The following is a 19,181-nucleotide window of genomic DNA, read 5'->3' as shown; positions in this document are numbered from 1 at the left end:
GCTTGATAGATATTTGTTGGACAAATGAATTAAAAAGCAAACAAATATGCAGCCATGAAAAGAAATGAAATTCTTTTTTAAATTTGATTTTTATTTATTTTTTTATACAGCAGGTTTCTTATTAGTTATCTGTTTTATACATATAAATGTATATATGTCAATCCCAATCTCCCAATTCATCCCAACCTCCCCACCCCCGCTTTCCCCCCTTGACGTCCATATGTTTGTTCTGTGCATCTGTGTCTCTATATCTGCCCTGCACACCGGTTCATCTGTACCATTTTTCTAGATTCCACATATATGCATTAATATACTATATTTGTTTTTATCTTTCTGACTTACTTCACTCTGTATGACAGTCTCTAGTTCCATCCACGTCTCTACAAATGACCTAATTTCGTTCCTTTTTATGGCTGAGTAATATTCCATTGTATGTATGTACCACATCTTCTTTATGCATTCCTCTGTCAGTGGGCCTTTAGGCTGCTTCCATGACCTGGCTATTGTAAATAGTGCTGCAATGAACATTGGGGTGCGTGTGTCTTTTTGAATTATGGTTTTCTCAGGGTATATGCCCAGTAGTGGGATTGCTGGGTCATATGGTAATTCTATTTTTAGTTTTTTAAGGAACCTCCATACTGTTCTCCATCAGTATGGCTGTATCAATTTACATTCCCACCAACAGTGCAAGATTGTTCCCTTTTCTCCACACCCACTCCAGCATTTGTTGTCTGTAGGTCACTTATCCATTCTTCTGCCTCAGTTATTCTGCTATTGATTCCTTCTAATGTATTTTTCATTTCAGCTATTGTATTGTTCATCTCTGTTTGTTTGTTCTTTAATTCTTCTAGGTGTTTGTGCTTTAATTTTTTTAGGTCTTTGTTAAACATTTCTTGCATCTTCTCGATCTTTGCCTCAATTCTTTTTCCGAGGTCCTAGATCATCTTCACTATCATTTTTCTGAATTATTTTTCTGGAAGGTTGCCTATCTCCACTTCATTTAGCAGTTTTTCAAAGGTTTTATTTTGTTCCTTCATTTGGTGCATAGTCCTCTGCCTTTTCATCTTGTCTGTCTTTCTTTGAATGTGGTTTTTGTCCACAGGCTGCAGGATTGTAGTTCTTGCTTCTGCTGTCTGCCTTCTGGTGGATGAGGCTTCTAAGAGGTTTATGCAAGCTTCCTGATGGGAGGGACTTATGGTGGGTAGAGCTGGGTGTTGCCCTGGTGGGCAGAGCTGAGTAAAACTTTAATCTGCTTGTCTGCTGATGGGTGGGGCTGTGTTCCCTCCCTGTTGGTTGTTTGGCCTGAGGGAACCCAGCACTGGCGCCTACAGGCTCTTTGATGGTGCCAATGGTGGACTCTGGGAGGGCTCACGCCAAGGAGTACTTCCCAGAACTTCTGCTGCCAGTGTCCTTGTCCCCATGGTGAGACAAAGCCACCCTCCGCCTCTGCAGGATACCCTCCAGCACTAGCAGGTAGGTCTGGTTCAGTCTCCTATGGGGTCACTGCTCCTTCCCCGGGTCCGCATGTGCACACTACTTTGTGTGTGCCCTCCAAGAGTGGAGTGTCTGTTCCCCCCAGTCCTGTCGAAGTCCTGCAATCAAATCCCGCTAGCCTTCAAAGTCTGATTCTCCGGGAATTCCTGCTCCCGTTGCTGGACCCCCAGGTTGGGAAGCCTCACGTGGGGCTCAGAACCTTCACTCCAGTGGGTGGACTTCTGTGGTATGTGTTCTCTGGTTTGTGAGTCACCCACCGGCGGTTATGGGGTTTGATTTTACTGTGATTGCGCCCCTCCTGCCGTCTCCTTGCGGCTTCTCCTTTGTCTTGGATGTGGGGCATCTCTTTTGGGGAGTTCCAGTGTCTTCCTGTTGATGATTGTCCAGCAGTTGGTTGTGATTCCGGTGCTCTTGCAAGAGGGAGTGAACACACGTCCTTCTACTCCGCCATCTTGAACCAATCTCCAGAAATAGAATTCTGACACAGGTTACAACACGGATGAACCTTGAAAACCCTATGCTAAGTGAAAGAAGCTGAACACAAAAGGACAAATACTGAATGAGTCCATTGATAGGAGATACCAAAAATAGGCAGACATACAGATAGAAAGTAGAAGAGTGGTTACTTGGGGCCAGGGGGAGAGGAGTTATTGTTTAGTGGGTCCAGAGTGTTTGGGTTGATGAAAACCTCTGGAAATAGATCGTAATAACGGTTCCACAACCTTGTGAATGTATTTAATGCTTCTGCACTATACGCTTTAAAATGGTTAAAATGGTAAATTTTACGTTATTTATATTTTAGCACAATTGAAAAAACACTCAAAACTTTTCAAGATGTGAGCAGAGAGGAGCCTGAGAAAGCCCACCAGGGGTGAGGGTGCGGGCAGCTGAGTTAATCAATCGCGGTTCTGCCGTAGAGTTGTCGCCCACCTCTTGGGGTTCTCTCATTTTGATTTCTGCTGCCAGATAGACATTGCCAACTCTCATTGTATTCCTAGCATTTAGTGAAGGCTAGGTTGTGGTTTGGGAAAGTAGAAAAGGAATAGCAGACGCAGGGATTAGACCAAGAAGCGTCTTGTAAGCCACTCATTTATTCATTCTTTCAACAAACATTAATTACCTGCTTATTATATTCTTAAGTTCCAGGCAATGTCTTAGAGGCTCTGGATTCAAGGTGAGTGGGGAAGAAAATGACCTTCTGTTGTATGTACAGAATGAGGGGGTGTAAGAGTCTAGGTAGACAATGGGGCAAGCAAGTCATAGTAAGGATTTTGGATTTTATTTATTTTATTTTATTTTTTCTTTATTTTTTTTTTGGCCACGCCATGTGACATGCGGAATCTTAGTTCCCCAACCAGGGATTGAACCTGGGGTCAAACCCATGCCCCCTGCATTAGGAGTGCAGAGTCCTAACCACTAGACTGCCAGGGAAGTCCCTGGATTTTATTTTAAAAGCAAAGATAATCACTGAAAGGTTTTAAGCAAGAGAGTGACATCATGTGATTTATATATTTTAAAGACTCCTTTGACTGCTTTGCGTAAGAGTGAATTGGAAGAGGACAAGCATGGGAACAGTGAAACAGGAGGCTTTACACTGGTGCAGGTGAGAGAGGATGACTTGGGCAGGTAATGGGAATAGAATAGAGAGAAGTGGACAGATACGGGAGACATTTTAGAGAGAATTAACGGGACATCAGGTGGATTCAATGTACAGGCTGAGAAAAAGGGACTCAAGGAAAATTCCTAGGTTTTCTGCCTTGAGCAGTTGGGTGACTTGCTGAAATGAGGAAGGAGGGGTGGGAAATCAAGAATCCAGGTAAACACATGTTTTGGATGCCTATGAGTCACTCAAATGGAGACGTTCCCAAGGCTGTTGTGAAAGAGCCTGAAGCTCGGGCTAGAGGTGGGAATCCTGGAGACGTAAATTTAGGAATCATTAGCATAAAATGATATTGAAAGCTATTGGAATTGGGTAAGATCCCTAGAAAGAGATGAAAAGATAGAGCAAGATTGAGTCCGCTTAAGGAGTTTGACACGTCCAGATGGAAGTGGGGAGCACGGACAGAGTTGAATCGGGGTTAACACAGTCAGGTTTGTGTTTTAGGAAGATTTCTGACTTCTGGTGTCACTTAGAAGCAGGCATGACTGGAAAGAGGAGACCAGAGAAGAGGCTGCTGTGATCCATTTTTGGGAGATGATAGTAAGTTTATCCAGGGAAGTGTTAAAAGGGATGGAGATACAACTAAATAAATGGATCAAGAGGTAATCCTGAATAGTGTGGACAAAACTTGAAGACTGATTAGCGGTATGAAATGAGGGTAAGATTAAGGTCAAGGGTGATGCCTCTAAATTTCTAGTTCAAAACCAGGCAGATCATGGTACCCTTTCACCATCATGAAAAAGTTTGGGGAACGGTAAAGACAGGTTGCTAATGTTGACGTGCTGAGACATTTCAAGCTAGATGGTGAGTAAACATCTGTATGTTCATGTGTGGACTGCAGGAGAGAGAGCTGAATCATCACCCGCAAGCTGTCTCAAAGCTGTCAACACAGCCAAGATTAGCCAGGGAGAACAAGTTGAGTGAGAAAAAGGCCCAGGATGAAAGCCTAGGGAATTTCCAATATGTCAGAGCCAATAACGGGAGAGGGATTTGCAAAAGAGGCTGAAAAAGAGCCGCCGGCGAAGCAGATGGAAAGCGAGGTAAAAGGGACGTCGTGTGCCCTGTTCCAGACATCGGTCGTGTGACACGTCGTTTATTCCTTGTCACAGTCCGGCAAGCAGGTATGTCTCATCTCCGTGTAACAGAAGGCTGCACTGAGACTCAGAAAGGTGAAATGGCCTCGCCAAAGACTCTTATCTAGAAGACAACAGAACAAGTGTGAAGGAATTTAAGCAAACCCTGGGCTATCTGGTTTCCATCCTTTGGTCTTTAGTAAAAGGAATGACGTGTGTGTGTGTGTGTGTGTGTGTGTGTGTGTTTACATGTTTTTATATACATAAGACCATCTCTGCAGGATATGTAGAAGCTGGTGAGAGTGGTGAGCGTTTGCCTTTATGGGGAATGGAGGTTGCTGACTGGCCAGATGGAGACTTACTGTGTTGTATGCACTTCTGGGCTCTGTATTATTGTAACAGAGAGTGGGTAATAAAGAGTTTGACTTCATTTTTAATGCCCGACTGCCGACAGCTTCCAGGTCCCACCACTGTCCCCGTTCTGTCCCACATCTGGGCGGCTGATACGGGACACCAGGTGCCCTCTCCCTTGGCTCCCGTGGGAAGGTCCAACCAGGTAAGCCCTGGCCCTTGCCAAGGAGAACCCTCGGCCCGGCCCGGCCATGGAAACCCCAAGCAGATCCCCTTTCTCTTCTCTCTCAAGCCGTTTCTGGACCTGCTTCCATCCTGCCCTCCTCAGAGGCTGCATCGTGTGAGTAATAAACCTTTCTATGCTCTCTGGTGTGCGTGTGACCTCACTGGTCTGGACACCAGAACCACATCTTGGGCAGGTGCCGGGCAGGGGGTCCATCCTGCCTTTGTGGGGTGACCACAGCAATCACATCCGTTCACAGCTGTGGGGTTGCACGATTCTCATTTCGAATACTTTAATTAAAAACATAAATTAACGAAAACATTTTTAAATAGTAAGAATAAAAAAGATCCATGGGGCTTCCCTGGTGGCGCAGTGGTTGAGAGTCCACCTGCCGATGCAGGGAGCACGGGTTCGTGCCCTGGTCCGGGAGGATCCCACATGCCGCTGAGTGGCTGGGCTCGTGAGCCATGGCCACTGAGCCTGCGCGTCCGGAGCCTGTGCTCCGCAATGGGAGAGGCCACAGCAGTGAGAGGCCCGCGTACCGCAAAAAAAAAAAAAAAAAAAAAAAAGATCCATGTACCAAAGTCCTAAGACTTCAAAATTTTCCTCCCCCATTTTTCGTATTTGTTAGTTCCTTTAAGAGGCTGAAAAAGAGAAGAAAGGAAAATAAAAGTAAACTAAGCTAAAGCCTGTGCTCTGTCTTCTGAAATATTCTGTATCTCCAGAGATCAGGAGGGGAATTCTTATTACATAAAATATCAGAAAATTAAAGAGAAAAATTCAAAACTCATATTTGAAGCTTTAGTGATGTTTTTCTGGGATCTCCAGCTCTATAAAAATTACCTCTGTATAAACTAGTATAGTCTTTTAAAATCATGGATGATTACAATTCAAAAACTTATATATATATATATATATATATATATATATATATATATATATATATATATATATATATACATATTTACCAAACAAGCTATTCCTAGGAAATAGTAGGCAGTCCCCTAACAAAATCCCCACTATATTTTACATACTTATTTTTATCATAAAAATAAGTGACAGGGCCTCCCTGGTGGCGCAGTGGTTGAGAGTCCGCCTGCCGATGCAGGGGACACGGGTTCGTGCCCCGGTCTGGGAGGATCCCATATGCCGCGGAGCGGCTGGGCCCGTGAGCCATGGCCGCTGAGCCTGCGCATCCGGAGCCTGTGCTCTGCAACGGGAGAGGCCACAGCAGTGAGAGGCCTGCGTACGGCAAAAAAAAAAAAAAAAAAAAAAAAAAAAAGTGACATTTTTTACCCTGATATATGAACAGTTACAAAATATTCTCCTATATGTTACTTGACCAATCACTGCCCCCTGCCCCCATCTCCCCGCCCCCCTCCCCCGGCTGTTTCATGAGGAAACTGCAGACCAGTGAGGTTAGATGATGTTTGCTAGGACAAGTAAAAGGCAGAGCTGGGCCACCAGCCTGTAACTCCTGGCTGCGATGCTTTGTGACTCCACACCCAGGACACAGGGGCATTATTTATTGACGCCGATGGCAGCAATCAACGACAGTGGTACTGTTCACTCATATTCCCCACGTGCCTCTGGTAGTTTCCAGTTGTAATTAAGTACCTTGGACCACAGTGATTCTCTTAGACCAAAATTCCCATTTACCTTTGTTCTCACACTCAGGGAGTAATGAGAATTCCAGGACTAGTTACGCTTCCAAACCTGCAGAGGAGATTGAATTGCTAAGTTCAACTGTACAGGTGCTAGGTCAGTTAACCACGTGCCTGTTAGTTCTCCATTTCCTTACTAAATTAATAGTCTGATTTACCTAAACTTAAGAAATAGTATTTTAGGCACTAATAGAGAAGCCCCTGACATTTTAGATAGTAAGGGATACACACCCAAGTGAAGGCGTTAGGAGAATCCGTCTCATAACGCCAGACACCTTTGGTAAATTAAATCTGTGGAGTCCATAATATTGTTATTCTAAGCTGAAAGGCAGTACAGTTGAAACTCAGTGTAATGTCCAAAGTCTCTGTTTAATTATCTATTTTTTGCAAGAAAGCTTGCAATCTTAGTGCAGCAGAGCTTTCCAAAATGATTGACCGTCTTAGTCTAACATAATTTTAAACCACGGATTTCTTTTTCACTGCAGTGAAAAAGTTTCTCTTAAGAAGATAAAGGAACAGATTATGATAGGATTCAGATTATGATGTTTCATCCCAAGGCTTTTCAAGGCTTGATGTCAGTAACTTTGAGAAATGAAAAACCCTTTTGTTAAAATCCTAAGAGCCCGTGGAGGCAAGTATAAGGTTGACAAGTGCAGGGACAGAGGCGTCTGCGATACTCAGTCTTCTCTTTCTTCAGTTGTGTACATGTATGTGAAAGCTGCTAACACCGCTGTCGTTTGAATCCTAAGCACATGTACACCAGCCCCAAACCCAAACCTTGGCCCTGCCTTGAAGTGGAGACACAGAGCAGAATCCACAGAGAAAGCTCTAGAGTGCCCCAAGCGTGCACTTCAGCGTCCCCGCTGGACTGGCTGGCTCCTTTATTAAATTGCAGCCGACTCCTCCACAGGTCCCGCCTTGGCGTCTACACTGCGCCTCTGTCTACTCTAATCCGTTCCCCACCCTGCAGAATGGGTGACCTTTCTAAGAGGCAGACGTGATCGTGTTACTTCCCTCCCTCTAACCATTCTGTGGCCCCTCATGTCTCTACAGGACTTAATGTGGCATAAAAGACCTTTCGTGATTTGCTGATACTCCGTTCACTCACCCAACTTTCTCACTGTTCCTTTGTACTCCAGGCTCCAATCACATTAAGCATCCTTCGGTTCCTAAAATCCCCTTGTTCCTTTGCATTCCTGCTCTCTGTATAAACCATTCCCTCTGCCGGCATCACACCCCTTTCCCAGTCTGGGCCTCCTCTTCTCTTCCTGGGTGATCTCCCACTTAGCCTTCAAGGCTCAGCTTAGATGCCGTTTCCCTGGGGATCTCACCAAGACTGGGTCAGCTGCCCGTCTCCTTTCTCTGACCACAGCACTTCCTGCCCTCGGTGGTGACGGTGACAGTCCGTTTCCCTGTGTGGCTCCAAGCCCAGTGTGTGTCAGGACTGTGCCTTATTCAGACCCATGCCTGAAAAGCCTAAAGCAGTCCTGGGACATAATGTGTATTCAGTCAGTATTTGTTAAATGAATGAACTCAGAAGTGACATGACCTGGATTTGATGATTGTGGAGGCTGTGTAAGGGGTACCTAGGGTTTTATCATCCTGTTTTTCTCTGCTTTTCTGTATATTTGACATTTTCTGTAATAAAAAGATTTTTTTAAAGTCATGGTTTTTAACTTCTAGACGTTGTGTCTCATGTCTTGTTAAATTGCAAAAGACAAGAAACGGTGGGACAGAATCTGCCCCAATTCCGTACACATGCCTCGACGGTATGAGTTGATTAAAATGGGTGTTCCCAGAAGGCCTGACGCCCAAGGGGACACCTGCACTCCATTTGTCCCCATCGTTGGGCCGGATCCACCAGTGTCACATTGGAGGAGCACAAAAATCAACAAACAGGATGGCGAGAACAAGGGGAGCCATTGTTCTGGCCAAAGCAGACAGCCTGTGACAGGCCGGGAGGGCTGCGTGGGCTCTGTGGAGCCTCACCGAGCTGCCCGAGAACGTGTCAGAGGACCCTGATTTCTCCAAGCTGGACTTGGCTGAATTGGATGGCTTTGCCTGGCATTTTATTATTATTTTATTATTATTATTATTTTTAATTTTTGGCTGCGTTGAGTCTTCATTGCTGCATGCGGGCTTTCTCTAGTTGCGGCGAGCGGGGGCTGCTCTTCCTTGCGCTTCACGAGTGTCTCACTGCGGTGGCTTCTCTTGTTGCGGAGCACGGGCTCTAGGCGCGCGGGCTTCAGTAGTTGTGGCCCGTGGGCTCGCAGTTGTGGCTCGTGGGCTCTAGAGCACAGGCTCAGTAGTTGTGGCTCGTGGGCTCTAGAGCGCAGGCTCAGTAGTTGTGGCGCACGGGCTCAGTAGTTGTGACTTGCAGACTCTAGAGCACAGGCTCAGTAGTTGTGGTGCACGGGCTTAGTTGCTCCGCAGCATGTGGGATCTTCCCCGACCAGGGCTTGAACCCATGTCCCCTGCATTGGCAGGTGGATTCTTAACCACTGCGCCACCAGGGAAGCCCTGCCCGGCATTTTAAAAGGAGTGTTTTCCTTGAGGAAGCTGGAGGCTGGCACCGACTTGAAATGACACATTTTGGGGCCATTCAGGATTCATAACTGTCATTAATTTCCTTTGGGACATAAGACATTTGGCTGAAGAAAGATTTTAACAGTGACCTCAGGTTAAAGAGGTCAAGAGAAAACTTTGTATCTCTGATTAGGGTCTCACCCACGTGGTGGGAAGGAAGCAGGGCAATAATGCATTTCTATCTACTAATCAATCAGCCAATCAGTATTGACTAGGCTCTTACCACGTGCCCAGCAGGGGTGGGGCCCCACCAGTAGAGGGGAATAACTAGGTTAATAACTGTGCTGGGAGAAACGGGCTACAGATCAAGCATGTGGACCCTGGGGGTTCCCCAGGGAAGCCTGGGTCATTGGACGCACGTTGTTTTTTAATATTCAAAGTATCTGATAAAAAAAACAACCAAATGAAGTTATATGTGACAGGTATAACTGTTGTGATTTCATAGATGATAAAACCAAGACTCAGAGAATTAAACCTAACTTGGACCTGAATTCAAAGACCCTGCTTGCCATTCCAAAGAGATTGCTTTGTGTCATCACACTGCCTGGTGGCGGTTTAGACCTGGGCAGGCCGGAAGGATGCGCGTAACTGAACTCCTGTAGTTGGGATAAAGGACATCTTTGAGTCATCAGACTTTGATTAGTTACAACCCAGGCTCAAGTTTTACTAGTTTGAAATCCTGCAGTGCTTGCATTTCCACCAGATGTCACCATTTACCGTCCCTCATTCCCTCCAGTCTTTTAAAAAACAAGGGAGCACTGTCTTGCTCTTGGGATCCTCAGCATGGTGCCTGCATCTGCGCCTGAGATGGAGGCTTGTGTGACAAGAAAGCTGCTGGGCACTAAATCTTGACTCAGCGAGGAGGAATTTGAAAATGTAGTCAGCCTTCCACTTCCCCGATTTCCTACACTCCAAAGGCATTCTTTTTTTTTTTTTTTTCTCTCCCCCTTGTGATTTCATGGCTGTAAAAAACAGCCCATTTCTGATGGATGAGCCAAGCAGAGTTATCTGGCCTTTGGCCGAGACTGCGTCGGACAAAGGAGGTTCTGGGGTGAAGGGAGGACACTGGCCGCGGTAGAAGACCGGCCAGATGGGGCTGGGGTGGGACCAGGCCACAGCATGGCTTCTGGGGAGGGACCAGAGGCCGCCAAACACCGGGTCAGAGTTTATTCGCCCCCATTACACTCTTGGAAGAGTTCATGCTCGGGGATCTAATACTAGCATTCCCTGCAGATTTTGTGAGCAGGAGCGATACATTCGTTCATTCACATCTAAGCGCCAAATGAACGTGAGCTTCCTTTGTTTCCTAATGGGAGAAACCAGGCCAGAATGAGAGGCTGAGATGCCCAGGGTACGCCTGGGGATACTGGGGAAGGTGTGGGTGGGCGCAGAGAGAGGAGAACTTCTCATCGCCCTGTTGGACCCAGGGTGATGGCTGTGGTGCTGGGGAGACCTTCTTTGCTTCCTTCCCTCATAACTTGCCTCTCTCAATGTTGTCAGAATATACATGGGGCGATGACCTGCCCCCAAAGCCTGGGCTCCCCCAGGGGCCAACAGATGACAGACATGCCTGGCTTTCTTCTCTGAGACAGAAACTCTGGGAAAGAGGAGCCCTACAGATTTTGCTGACACTAGTGAGTTCTTAAAAACAGTCACTTGACAGCTGTTTTTAGGAAAAGACAAAAACAGAAAAGGCAGTGATAGGACCTGGCTCTTGTTTGCTGATCATACGCTTATTTGTCAATCCAGCAAACTTGTTCTGCAGCAGAAGTGTCCATATAATTAAGTACATGTCCTCCTAGGATGGTGCTGACGGAACAACGCGCTCTCTTCCACTGAAAACTTCAAAAAATACATCCTTCAGAACATGTGACCTTCTGGGCAAAGGGTCGCAGATCAGAGTCTCAAATAAACAGGATTAAATCTAAGTTGCAGAAGCAGAGAGAGCAGATTTACTACAGAACTGGGAAACGTGGAGCGGAATTGGTAAATATCACGTGCTTTTGATCACTTCTTTCTAGCCACGTTTTATTCATTCCATTTGGCCATATTTTGCTCAACGATTTTTTACATAACCTCAAACAACCCCTCCTGATAACTTATAGGTAAAAATAGTCATGTCCCCATGTGTCTGAGTTATCAGGTGACCCACACTGGATCCATCTGGTCTGAGTCAAGAGAGCAGAGAGGGTCACACGAAAACTTCAGCGTCCACCCATGTCCTCTCGGGCAGGGGATGTATGGGGACTATACTGCAGCTGTGGAGGGCCTATCCGCAGATCTTTGCTAAATAGGGATAAACAGGAGAAGGTTGGATTTATCTCTGAGATGGGATCATGAAGCTCTTGAGCGATAGATGTCAGGATGCCCGAACTCAAACATCGAAATCGGGCTCTCTCCTTTGAGTGCGTGGTTGCCTTCGGAGGTCCACATGCTGCTTCTAAGTTGCAAACTCAAAACTCGTGCTGGACAGCTATTTAAGCCTGTCTCACAGCCGACGGAATGGCCAGGGCTGTTGACCCAGGCGTAGGCACCAGACCCCCCTGGGTTGGACTCTCTCTCCTGGGCACTGGCAGGGAGGACGTGGAGAGGCAGCGACAGCCGAATTGGTCTGAGCCTTTTCCAGCACCTTCCACAGACCCCTGGGGTCAGGTTTCTGAGCTGCTAGGCTCCTGCCTCCCTGCTGTTTACTTTTCTCTTCTAGTCAGGTGCAGTTTGAACAGGAAGCTACAAAAATGTGTTGAGACTCTGCTTATGATATTACATTCATTCTCAGTCTGTTTTTGAATAACAGTGCTTAGAATGGTCTCTCACTTGAAAATGAATCCTTATAATTTTTAGTGCTGAGAATGCAAAATCACATCAGCAAAATAGATTCTTATGGAAAAACATATTTGGTTACATCATTGACCTCAAATTAAATTGCTTACGTAGTCTGCAATTTGGGTTTTACTCTTGAATATTTGAATATATGCCCATTGTCACTGCATAGTTTAAACTATTATCTTTTAACATAGTTGCTTCATTTTAAAACTACTTATTTCAGTCATTTAAAACGCAGTAACTATAAAACCATTTTTGCAGAGGTTTCTAAAATAAGCTCTCAAATGATACAAGCCTAATCTGAATTGCTTTATGCACGGAATGGAAATAAACGGTTAGTATTGAACCTATAACACAAGATTACTATCTAAGATTCCCAGTAAATTTCATCTACATCTTTACCCTGCAAGAAGGCAAAACTTTAAATATTCTAACATGTTTGCAGTGGTTTTATAGTTTGGTGAAGGCTGGCTTGATTTTGGCAGGAAAGCCAACAACATGATATTATGAGATCTTTATTGCACAATGGAAATAAGACTTCGATATATTTCTTCCTAACCATAAATTTAAAATCTGAGAGCGATAAAATTTATGAATAAAAGTCTAAACAGCACGCCGAGGCCAACAAGGATTTTTTACAGTATGCTTTTTAGACTTCCAGGCAGGATCTTTTGCCATTTAAAATTTTTTCTGAAAGGTTAAGTTCAGTCTTGCTATCCAGTGAAAGCCTAATGCATGTACTAGCTGCTCCCACTGTGGTATATAAATAGAATAAGGAAAGCTGTATTTATTTAATTTGTTATTTAATTTTAAAGGGTAAATTCTAAGCTCTAGTCTTTGTGATTTTTAACAAAAATGTTTTTATTATGTTAATTTTCAAAATTAAAAAAAATAATAAACTGAGCAAACATACTAACAAACCCTCATATCCATCACCGTTTCAAAAGTTATCAGCACATTGCCAGTTTTGCTTCGCCTCCTCTCTGCCCTGCCTTCCTCTCCTCCTGGATTATTTTAAAGCAAGTGGAAAGTCACAGTCATTTGCTCTGCAAACACTTCCGCGTGCCTCTTGGGACTTTTTAAAAAGCATAACTGCAGTCCCATTTGAGCTGGACAGTCTTTAGACGGTCAAGGGGACATCACTGCCTTTCCCTTGGCCGGCATCTGGCTCCACCCCCTCAAAGGCGCCCCTCCCTCCGTTTTAGAGATGCTGTCCAGGCAGAATCCTTCCAGCTTTCTTCCACCAGACGCGAGGACTGAGGCCCGATGTCTCCTCCCTCCCTTGCTCTGCCAGTTAATCTGGCGAGGTCAGCCTCTTCCCTCACTCTTTTCCGCTCGCTTTTTATGATACAACCAGACTTCTAAAGAATGGTCACACCTTACAGTCACTTTTACCTCTATTAGTTCCATCTGATTAACTGTTTCAATAGTTACCACCAACCCCTGTGAACCGTGACTCTCTCATTCGTGGGTTCTCATTTTGCCCTATCTTTTGTGGCTCTGACAAGAATTTTCATGTGATTATACAGGAAGTGCAGTTGTGTCATGTGTCATCCACATCCTGGCATATCTTAAAATATCTTTCTCTTGTGCTAAGGCATGAATGACACCTGGCTATGAATAAGTCTTGAGACACAGTTTTTTTCTTTTTTTTTTTGAAAGCTCTCTAGTTATAAGTCTATTGTTTTCAGTTATTTAGTGCTTCAGAGAACTATAAGGTAAAGTTTTTTTTTGTTTGTTTCCTTGTAGGTAATCTCATTTTCCCCCTTTTGGATATTTATAGAAATGGTGTCTTAATTTTTGAAATTTGAACATTCTATGAAGATATTACTAGATTTAGTTTCTATTGTCTGATGGAATACAATATGTATTCTCAAATTATTATATGAAATCTTTACTTATATCAGGAATATAAAATTGTGTTTTTTTAAAAAATTGATTATTGCTATTTCACTGCTCAGATCCCCTTTTAATCTGTTCCTCTTATCTATCCCTAGGGTGAATTTCGAAGATCTGTCCTCTGTATCCCTTATTTCCTCTCCTCCCTCATAATTTTAATTTATCTTTCTTCTCTGTGTTCTGATAGACTTTTTCAAACATTTCTTTATTTTGATATTTCCTACTTCGATAATTTTAATTTTTGTGGTGTCCAATCTGCTATTAAAAGTCTCCCTCCTTTTCAAAATTGATAACAGAATGTCTTATCTCCATGCAAAGCTTCCTTTTCTACAGTTTTTGGTGATGTCTCACTCATTTCAGAAATGCAACATCTGCTTGAATATTATAATGAATATAACACGGGCACGAGTTATTAAGACATGTCTTCTGTGTCCTACGTGAGTATGCCATGGTGGTTCAGTCAGTGTCAGCCGACAGCAAAGCTACCAGTGGCAGCAGAAAGCACCTGGCTCCTTAGGCTGAACCTCCAGGCAGCGATGCTGGTTGGGCTGCAGAGAAGCCCTGTGTGGCTCTTGTCACACACCCTGGAAATCAAGCCGTGTGTGAGAATCCGGAGACACCAAAGAACAAGTGGCTTCTTACCATGTGCCCTGAGCCTGGTGTGACTGGTAACATACACGAAGCACTTCAGAGCCGTCACTTTTAGAAATACTGCCATTCGGGCCTCCCTGGTGGCGCAAGTGGTTGAGAGTCCGCCTGCCGATGCAGGGGATACGGGTTCGTGCCCCGGTCTGGGAGGATCCCATATGCCGCGGAGCGGCTGGGCCCGTGAGCCATGGCCGCTGAGCCTGCGCGTCCGGAGCCTGCGCGTCCGGAGCCTGTGCTCCGCAACGGGGGAGGCCACAACAGTGAGAGGCCCGCATACCGCAAAAAAAAAAAAAAAAAAAGAAATACTGCCATTCGTTTGTGTGTCCAGAAACTCTAGGTTTACAGTCTCAAGAACAAAAGCTAAGGGCTTCCCTGGTGGTGCAGTGGTTAAGAATCTGCCTGTCGATGCAGGGGACACGGGTTCGAGCCCTGGTCCGGGAAGATCGCACATGCCATGGAGCAACTAAGCCCGTGCGCCACAACTACTGAGCCTGCGCTCTAGAGCCTGCAAGCCACAACTACTGAGTCCACGAACCACAACTACTGAGCCCGTGCTCCACAACAGGAGAAGCCACCGCAATGAGAAGCCCACGCACCGCAACGAAGAGTAACCCCTGCTCGTTGCAACTGGAGAAAGCCCGCGCGCAGCAACGAAGACCCAACACAGCCAAAAATAAATATATTTATTTTAAAAAAGAGAAAGAACAAAAGCTAAGTTTCAAACTCAAGCTACGTTAGAAAACTACCTAATGCTATATATCCTCTAACCCATTCTCATTCAGAAAAACTTCAGATGAGCAAAGAAACCCATAAAAATAGTCTACCTTTGCTCAACCAAATTATTTGGTGGCGCTGGTGGAGATGTTTGCCTCTAAAAATATAATCCAGTGGCAAAAACCCAATATTTAATGTAAAACCCTGAAAGACAATTATTTAAATGTTAAAAAAGTTGATAAACATGATCAAAACTTGTATTTAAAAGTTTTCATCTAAAACTTTGAAGAAGAGGACTGATGTGGATCTTTTTTGTATAGTTATTTTCAGAGTAGAAAAATCTTGTGGAGAATGAAGACGCTGACACTAGGTTTTACACGATATGCCCACGGGCGGGAAGAATTACATTTTCCCAGAAGCCCCTGAGTCTGGAGCCCGGTGAGCCCTCCTTCCTTTGTTCACCTGGAAACACCTGCAGTAGGAACCCAAGGATTCCCGGCTAACCGGTACACGCCAAGGACGGAAGATGTAACCACGACAGACTTCCAGGTGAGCCTTTCCCTAAGCAGGTTTGTGAGCCTCTCAGATGTTCAGCAAATTAGTACAGAACTCTTTACCGAGGGTCTCCGGAAAGATAGGAACCATCTTTGTCCTTCTCAGTGAACTGACCCTTTCACAACTGGAGGCAGGACGGAACAACTTTGTCTCCTGAATACGTTAATGTGAAGGTGCTGGATACTAGAAGCATAATCCCTTTCTCACTAAGGTATTTCTTCCTCTCTTCTTTCTTCGATCCTTTTTGCCACACAAAGCTCCGCTGTCTTCATAGGTACCCTTTGGGGCCTTGGAATTGGTTTCTCTCCTTTTAGTGTGTAATGTCTCAAAACAAGTGCTTTGATCAGATGCTCAAGGGGTCACACATCTGGAACAGGAGAACACTTAGGAGTCTGTGCTCTTAGAGGGACATCGACATTGAAATGATATGAACAATAATTTTGCGTAGAACACTTGCTTGTCTAAGCTCTGAGCACTTTTATTACTGGGAAGGAATGCACACACATATACGTATAGATCTGTATTGATAGATGGATGGGTAGATGACGTGACTTGTTGCCAGTGTGGCTGGAAAGTTTCCTCTCTCTCTCTCACGTTTGTTATTAGAAAGAGTGACTGGTCCAGAGAGCACCCCACCTCCCGCTTGTACTTTGTGCCCTGAATGGAAGGAAGCAAAAATCTTTGTGGAGAAAAAGTAATTCTGACGAAGCCAAGCTCATGAGTGTGTGTGCGTGTGTATGTTTGGGGAATATTAATTTATTCTGTAGTAAATTAGTGGCCGTGTTGGGCTGCTTTGGGCAGAATGCACAGAGAAATCACTGTTGAGGCTACTGGCTCCAAGCCCATGAGATTATAGCCTGCTTCTAAAGCACTGCCAGAATCTATTGAATTAGTAATGAAATCAGTGTCAGAAAAACCTAGGTTCAAATCGCCACTCAGCTGACTTCACACATGTAACCAAAAGTTTTTCCAAACTTGTTTTCTCATCTCTAAAACGGGTCTAACGACATCAGTGCTACTGACCTAATGAAATTGGTTAAGAATCCAAATAAAAAGAACAACAGGAAGAACCACAATAAATGTAGGCAACACATTTATGCAACACATAAATGTATTGTTATTTTCAGTCTAACCTGCCTTTGGAGGGCTTTTACTTTTTTTATTTTTAATTTTGAAATAATTATAGGTTCACCGGAAGTTCCAAAAAAGGATGTACACAATGGTCCCACACACTCTTCATCCAGTTTCGCCCAATGGGAACTTCATAAGTTGTACAACATCAAAACCAGGAGACTGACATTGGTACAATTCTGAGAGCTTACTCAGATTTCACAAGTGTGTGTGTGAGTGTAGTTCTATGCAATTTTATCACACGTGTAGGTTTGTGTAACCACCGAAATCAAGATAAAGAAGTGTTTCATCCCTGCAAAGCTCCCTCAAACCACCCCTTTTTAACTGCATCCACCACCCTCGCCATCCTAGTCTTTGGTAATCACTAATCTATTCTCCATTTCTATAATTTTATTTTAACAATGTTATATAAATGGCATCATACAGAATGTGACCTTTTGGGATTGGCTTTTTTCACTCAGCCTCATTCCCTTGAGATTGATCCCAGGGGCAATGTCAGTAGTTCATTCCTTTTGTGTATCAGTAGTTGATTCCTCTTAGTTGGTTCATCGTGTTCCATGGCACGGATGTACCACAGTTTATTTAATCCTTCATTCCTTGAAGGACTTTTGGGTTGTTTCTAGTTTTTGGCTATTATGAATAAAGCTGCTGTGAACATTAGCATATGGAGTCTGTGTGAACATAGGTTTTCATTTCTCTGGGATAAATGCCCAATAGTGAAATTGCTGGACCGTACGATAGTTGCATGTTTAGTTTTGTAAGAAACTGCCAAATTGTTTTCCAGACTGCCTGTACCATTTTGCCGTCCTACCAGCAACCTTTGCGTGATCTAGCATCTCTGCATCCTTGCCAGAAATCGGTATTGTCACTGTGTTTCATTTTAGCCATTCTGATAGGGGAGTAGTGATATTTCATTGTGTTTTTAGCTTGCATTTCCCTAGTGGTAATGATGCTGACTATCTTTTCGTGTGTTTATTTGCCATCTGTGTATGCTGTTTGATGAAATGCCTGTTCACGTCTTTTGCCCATATCCTACTTGGAATGTTTGGGGTTTTATTCTTGAGTTTTGAGAGTTCTTTATATTTCTAGTTACAAGGTCTTTGGGGTTTGCAAATATTTTCTCAAAGTCTGTAACTTGTCTCTACATCCTCTTAAATAGGGTCTTTGGCGGAGCAAAGGTTTTTATTTTTGATGGCATCCAATTTATCCATTTTTCTTCCATGAACTATGCTTTTGCTATATAAGAACTCTGCCTGCCTTAGGTTATAAAGATTTCCTATCATTTTTTCCTAAAAGTTTTACAGTTTTACAGATAGTTGTGCATTTAAGACCGTGGCCTCTAGGCATCTAGACACATTTCAGCCCATGTTTTGCTTACTTCTCTCCATTTCTAGATATTATTTCATGTCTACCTTAAATGTCACCTTTTCCACTCTTTCATTAGGCCTTTTTCAGTTGTTTTACTCCATATCAATCATATTCCATCTCAGTGTCTTACTGCCTTACTGATTGAAAGGGTGTAATCACATAGATAGCCTCTAGTATTGACAGGACTCATGCTGATAGGATGCAATTTTGATAATACTGTGAGTCTGTAGAGAGAAAGGACAAAATCTTTCTCCTTCTCAAAACTTAGCCCAAGGTTTTGCAGATAGTAAGGACCCAATGATATTTGTAGAATTAAATGCATTGAGTTCTACCATCCTGATCCTTGCTAGATGAGGGACATGGCCGCCTAAATGTGCATCTATATTCAGACGCAATAGAAAAAGGCAACACTGAGTGGAGAGGCCAGTAGCATCCCAACTGGATCACTGCTGACTGCTTGCACCTGCTGCTGCACAGGCTGGGACCTGATTACCTGGGTTAATGAGGTCAGGATGGCAGCTCGGAGGGCCCAGCGCCCCAGGGCTGTCGATTCCAGGATGCTGTCGGAATGTGACTACACATTCATAGATACTTCCCAATCCTTTGCCTATGACCCTGCTTAACGCATACTCTCCAGGCAGTTAGAACTTTGAAATTATATGTGTGTATGCACATATTATATATATATACATACATGTATATATTATATATATGCACACACGACATATACTGTTATTGCTGCCTGCTTCCTCAGAGTTGTCTCCAAATTCTACCTTTTAGAAATCTCTTTTGTGTGTGTTGCCTTCATTTAGATGCTCATTAATTAAGGACTTCTGGCCATTCTATCCCGTTTCATTCTAGTTTCCTAAAGACCTAGTGTTTCGGTGATAGGAGGAGGTGTGGAAATTCATGTATTATTTGTCTGGAAGCTCAAAAGTAAGGGTCAGTACATTCCTACAGGAAAAGCCTCCTAATGACTAAAAACCCCACAA

The 19,181-nt window shown here is 44.0% G+C and overlaps 1 protein-coding gene and 1 non-coding gene across 5 annotated transcripts in view; one reads left to right on the top strand and one right to left on the bottom strand.

Annotated features, from left to right (window-relative positions):
- The window catches only part of ATP6V1H (ATPase H+ transporting V1 subunit H), an 82,496-nt gene that overhangs the window by 6,265 nt on the left and 57,050 nt on the right, over positions 1 to 19,181 (top strand). For 2 of the 4 annotated variants that reach the window (XM_060116509.1, XM_060116508.1), the window contains exon 2: positions 15,456 to 15,684. The exons of 1 other annotated variant lie outside the window; for it this stretch is intronic. The gene's annotated coding sequence lies outside the window, so the exon portion shown is untranslated. Of the gene's footprint in view, positions 1 to 10,853; positions 11,038 to 15,455; positions 15,685 to 19,181 lie in introns of all 4 variants that reach the window. One more of the 4 variants, XM_060116510.1, reaches the window with a different exon arrangement.
- On the bottom strand, positions 2,841 to 2,925 carry TRNAR-CCU (transfer RNA arginine (anticodon CCU)). The gene has a single exon. It is a non-coding gene; the product is annotated as a tRNA-Arg (tRNA).

The sequence above is a fragment of the Mesoplodon densirostris genome, chromosome 13 (assembly GCF_025265405.1).
Source record: "Mesoplodon densirostris isolate mMesDen1 chromosome 13, mMesDen1 primary haplotype, whole genome shotgun sequence".
In the NCBI taxonomy this organism is placed as follows: Eukaryota; Metazoa; Chordata; class Mammalia; order Artiodactyla; family Ziphiidae; genus Mesoplodon; species Mesoplodon densirostris.
This window is presented reverse-complemented; position numbering and strand designations above follow the sequence as displayed.